Consider the following 5,740-nt stretch of genomic DNA (forward strand, 5'->3'; position numbering starts at 1 on the left):
GATGAATACAGTAGCTCTTGGGGCTTTTCATCACAGCACATATAATCTCACGCAGGACGGGCTCTTGTTCCAAAGATCTGGTTGCATTCTTGAGTCCCTGCTTTGCTGCCTGGCGAAGAGCAATGCTCATCACAAGACTGGAATTTCTGACTTCACCCAACAGACGTTTGAAAGCTTTTCCTGTAACGTATCAACAGGATAGAAGCCGCTGTCTCGGTGGTGACGCCATTGACCTCAGCTGTGTCACTTGACCAGTTGGCCTGGTCTTCAATCCTTTCAAATTCAGAAATGGGTGATTTCTTCCTCACTTTTGGATGGGTGCTTGGGATGATCTGAAGTTAGTCTTAACAGAAACCCTCTGGTTGGTGAAAAGGGATAGTCTGTCTTTGTCCTGCAGTATCCGAGTAGTGAGTCGAGGTGGTGGAGACCTTCCTTGCTGAACCCATGCTGATAGAACAAAAAAAGCCCTTGCATCAGAACTTGCTATTTATACTTCCAGCTTGAGACACCTTCGCTGCATTATTAATGAAGCATTTACCAATTAAGATAGATGAGTCTGCTCTTGAGGGTGTTTGTTAAGGTAAGATACCTTATTAGCATACCTGATGGATAGAGTGCCAGGTGCTGATTAAAAACCTTCTCATCTCCCTTGGGCTGGAGAGCTGAGGAAACCAGAATGAGGATATTGCACTATTTCCTGGCTTTGACCAGAGTAGAAAGGGGAAAAGGAATTACAGCATCTCCCCATGAAATGTAGTGCTCATATCCTCACATTTACGTCTATCCAAACCAGACGGGGGGAGAGAGAGACTATAACGATCTGGATCGCAAACTCCAATGGGTTGAGTGATGCAGGTGTCATTAATGCATCTCAAACATGGAAGGTGGAAAGACGCGTGCTTCAATCGTCTTGCAAGACTAGCAGTTCTCTAGGAGAGGAATGAGTTTCCAACATTGATCCTATAGATTATGTAGCCTGACAGTTGATGCTTGCTTACATGATGGAACTGAGCCAGCGTGCTAAATTAGGCTGGCCGGCCAAACGATGCCGAGGGTGCAGCCATTCATATGTGACACCAATTTCCCCACACAAGTGCATGCCGGATGGAGACCAGGGTAGAGTGCGATTGACCCCAAAGCGGGCCGTGTTTCAAAATTTTAAGCACTGGGGCCTTGTGTTGTGCTTCCATAATTAATCAATTAATAGGATAAAATGCCAGCTGGTAACGGACATCTCAACAATTCCGGTGTGAGGAGCATCTAAAAAAAATAAAATTGCTTTGATTGAGATTCTCTGGGCACCTGCCTGTATTTACAGATTTGCTGAATTAGTTTGATACTCATTTGTTTTGTTTGCCAGCATTAGTGGTTGCAAGAAATTTCCCCCTGTGTTCTCCTCCTCCCATTGGTGTCTCTGAACATGCAGACTGATTTGAAACGAGTCGCCTGTCCCTGGCATTTCAGAATAGACAATGGCTGGCAGCAGTTTGGTAAAGAGATTTGAGCTATTATAGGTAGGGCTGGCTGTGGTGCCTGTTACCATATTTACCCATATACCATATGCACTGTTCTAACTGAAAATCAGCTCTCTAAAGTTGGGATGCGTGTCTTAAGCGGGGAAGCTGACTTTCTGCGCTTGGGCTGGGAGCCTGAAGGGCAGCTGTAGTGGCTGCTTCCAGGAGAGGGAGGCAAACTTTGCTGCTCAGGGGCAGAGCTGCAGTGTTAACCCTTTCATGGCTGTCTCCAAATCTGCAGCAGCTTCTGGCTGAGCTGTCCAAAGCCATTGCCAATGCAGCAACAGGCGTAAAGGGTTAAAATACTAACTTTTGCTGACACTGCAGGATACAACCCTATCTCTGCAGTCAGGATCCAACTGAGAGTCTGGAAAAATCTTCTTTCCTTCCTAAAACTAAGCACACGTCTCATTTTAGGGGGCATGTTACATGATGCTGACATCACCTGATTTTTCTCAACATCTGTTTTCAGCTTATGATTTTTCTCAGCATTTCCTGTCAACCTGGGAAGCTTCAGTGCTGGGCATCTGCTCTGGGCTCTACCTTTTTGGGTTTGGCCATGTTTGGGGAAAAAACCAGGCTAGAGAGGGAGAAAATCTGTCCTGCCCCTGTTGAGGCTGCCTGCCGACCTCTCATGAGCTCTAGCACGTGCACGCTCTGGAGTTTAGCAGCCTTTGCTATCCCCAGGGAGACCCGTCCATTTTCGGCCAAATTCTGTGAACCGGATGCAAAATAACAGCCTGCACGTGCTCAATCAAGAGTCGTTCACTTCCAGCAGGAAGAAGCTGTCTGTGACTTGGCTTGCTCCTTCCCCCGTAGCTCCTACAAGTGATGGGATGCCTCTGCACCACCTCAGCCAAGGCTGCATGCTGTAGCTTTGGGCTACAGGGGCAAATCTGCTCCAAGCTGCTTGGTGGGCACTCAAATGGAGAGCAGGGAGTTTGCATCTTGGGGGTTGCCAGCTATCCCCTCTGCCACCACGTGGCTTGAATGGATGCAAAAGTCGTTTGACTTGAATGCAGGGGGGAGTTGAGCCAGACCAGGATGGGAGGGACAGGAGTAGGATGGGAGAAGTCCCTGCTGGTCTGACCTAGGGGCAACATTCCTTCCTGACTCCAGACGTGATGCTGAGTCCGACCCCGAATGGAAGAGCCAGGCCCTTCAGCTAGGGTTTTCCAAGTACCAGGAGGAGCATCAGCATGTCCTGGCTCCCAAACATAGTAGGCGATGATGCTATTCAACAGCTGCTGTCATGCCTCTGCAACCTGAATTCTAGCCATTTCAAACCTTTCAGTGCTTCACTTTCCAGCCTGAATAACCTGCTCTTAAAAAGGCATTTTCTTTGTTTTTTAATATGTGTAATGACTTCTCCAGTGATGCCAGAGTGAGGAGTGTTTCCTACACAGGCAAGACATTTCTTTAAGGAGACGCTTGGATAGATGCCATGATGTTGTTCAACACCAGCCTTTCGGAAGACTGCAGCCACTTGAAAAATACATTTTGGGATTTTTTTCAATTAAAATTTCTAATGTGAACAGACGTTCTCATTTAATGACTATTCTGTGCAGTGCTTGCAAGTGGGGCTGGCTGGAGAATGAGAACTGAGGTTTATGGTGGGGTGGAAACCAGGGAAGTTTTAGACATTGCTGCTGTTCCTTATTGGGAGTTTTCCATGAAAGGAGGACTTGGAGACCAGCCTCCCACCCCCACCGGGTTCGCTCCCAGCTCAGCCGCTGGTGGATGGGAGATGGACATGCTGGTATCTTGTCTGCCTGGCTTAGGGCAGGTATGCCCATGTCTGTCTTTTGCTTTGGACACCCAAGTTCCAGGCAAGAGGAAAGAAATGCCCCCACCGAGGGCAAGGGGAAAGAGCTCACAGGTTAGTTTGGGTTCCAAGTGTTTTCCCAGTTCAATAATGCACAAGTAGCACAGGGAAGACAACTAGGTCAATCGATGCCAGGCAAAGAGCAGCTACTTTTGGCACAGCCCGGACGAAAAGGGGCCTTTGTCCACTGAGGCTAGACCACGTGGCGTAGGAACGGATCACACAAACGCTTCCCAGAACAGTGCACTCTCCTTGTTGTGAGAGTCGCTTCCCATCCATTGCTCCTAGAGAGGACTGCACCTGCAACTCGCTCCCTGGGAGGCCACATTTCCCAGCCCTCCTGTGTACTCTTGCACCCATACAACAACAACAAATCCAGCAGAAAAACTGCTGCTTGGGGTTCTGGCTTCGAGATGATGCTGTCGTGATATGTTGGAGCCGACGGCACAGGTAAAAAGTGTTTGTTTAAGGTTCATAAAGGTCTCTACAAGAGCTCCCCTAGCCCTGCAGCACATCTATTTCATGGGTGTTACCTGCTTAGGGGTCCCCTCCTGCTTCATGACGCGACCCTCCCTTCCTGCAACACAAAACATTGCTGCTGTAAATGGACCCCACGCCCTGGGTCATCTCTGGATGCTTGTAGCTAGGCAGAAACCTGTGTTTTCTACGGGTGAGTTGGCTCCGCTCTACCAGATCGTCCCGCATGAGGCAGCACGGCGCGGAGCGATAGCTCTGCAGAGTGCGGTTAGCAGGAGCAATGTGCTCAAAGGGATATTTAAATCTGAGGAAGTTTGTCTACGTGTGCAAGCCCGGTTGCTGCCTTTGAAAGCATCTGGGTCCAAACCTATATTAAAGAGCTGAACAGCCAAGGCAAGATGAGCCTCCTGCTTTATCCCATTCAGCTCCTGCCCGGGAAATCTCTGCGTGCAAGCATTTTCCTCCGTTGCAAAGAATCGGCAGCAGATGGTCTGGGTTTTCTTTTTCCTTCCTCTATTCAGACTCCACAAGCCAGGAATAAAATCAGCATTGAGTTTTCTGCGAGAGAGCAAGGGGATTTGAGTCGGAGGAAGGGGAGTAATTACCGACTCTTTATTTTGGTCCCATCACTGCTGCATAAGATAAAAAGGACACGTGGTGTTTACTTACCCGATTATCAGCCCATCCGTTGCCGGAGCTCCTTGCTTTGCCCAAGACGGCCGCATGTGCCGGGCTTGTTTTCATATCAATGCACTGAGCTGCCACGAGGCAACCGAAATGTTCGCTCGGTGGGGAGGGTGCAGCGAGGGGCGGATCCAAGGGGGGTGCAAGGGAACACTTGACTTCATGGCTCATTATAATCTACCTGATTGGTCCCTTTGAAACAGTGTTAATGACCCTCTTTCCTTCTTGAAAGGTCTTGATGTGCCACTCATCCTTTCTTCTGCAACACTGCTGTGTGTGAGCTCCTCCTGGTCATGTCGCTCCTAGTTTACAGTGCTAGAAACACTCACCGAGAGGTGGAAACATTCACTCAGGTGTGGAAATAACTTTCAGTGACCCATTGCAAGACATCAAGGTGCTCAAAAAGGCTTGATTTGGTTTGATGAATGTGAAGGAAATGTCAGAACTCTTGTGGTAGAGGCAATGTCTTTTATTAGACCAACTAGATATTTGCAAAAAAAACCTTTTTATTTGCAAGCTTTTGGGCGCGCACGCTCTTCCTCAGGCAAAGGAGAATGCAGAGATTGTAAAATTTCTGAAAGAAATGCTCATTTAAATCAAACAACTCTGGGACTAAAGAAACTACTTCTTTTGATTGATTTTTTGCCTAGCTTGTTGTCTTGTTAGTACATAATCTAGGATATAGCAAGTTTCTGCAGGTTCCAATATGACTATATTTGTTCTTGCTTCAATCACAAACTGAATAATGTATCTCCAGGCCCCTGGCATATTGGTAACATGTCTAGTTTCCTTTTACCTGGAGAAGAATATGTTGCATTGTGAATGTGTTGTGTTGTGTTGTGCTGTGTTATACGTGATGAGCCACCACACCATCTGCACCCCGCTTTTCTAAACCCTAGATCCACCCCTAGGTGCAGCCTTGGAGGCAGAGGGAAAGGATCTAGGGGGAGGGCTGAGGAGTCCAAGGGGCAGCCAGGCTTGAATGCTCTTGTAATGGGTCTCTTGTTAAAGCCCTGGTTTCTTGAGTTTCTTCTAGCTTTGTTAGCGAGTGCCCGTGTTGAGAGAGAACTCACTTGTTCTTCGTGTGCTTGCCTTTGGACAGGAGTATTGCCATGCAAATGGGGAGAAAGCCCGCCAAAAGATGAGTTATTAATTCTACAAGATCAAAGGTACAAGGTGGCAGTTCTGGTCCTTGGTAAGAACCAGAACTGCCACTTCCCTGCTGGGCCCCCTTTGGGCC

General features: G+C 48.0%; 1 protein-coding gene and 1 long non-coding RNA gene across 2 annotated transcripts in view; one reads left to right on the forward strand and one right to left on the reverse strand.

Moving 5' to 3' along the window:
* The window catches only part of ZSWIM5 (zinc finger SWIM-type containing 5), a gene marked incomplete at its 5' end in the record, with an annotated part of 149,394 nt that overhangs the window by 67,405 nt on the left and 76,249 nt on the right, over window positions 1-5,740 (forward strand). The gene's annotated exons all lie outside the window — the stretch shown is intronic.
* The window catches only part of LOC109286731, a 19,269-nt gene that overhangs the window by 13,035 nt on the left and 494 nt on the right, over window positions 1-5,740 (reverse strand). The gene's annotated exons all lie outside the window — the stretch shown is intronic.

This window comes from Gavialis gangeticus, unplaced genomic scaffold, assembly GCF_001723915.1.
Source record: "Gavialis gangeticus isolate Ggan-Ray unplaced genomic scaffold, GavGan_comp1, whole genome shotgun sequence".
NCBI lineage: Eukaryota > Metazoa > Chordata > Crocodylia > Gavialidae > Gavialis > Gavialis gangeticus.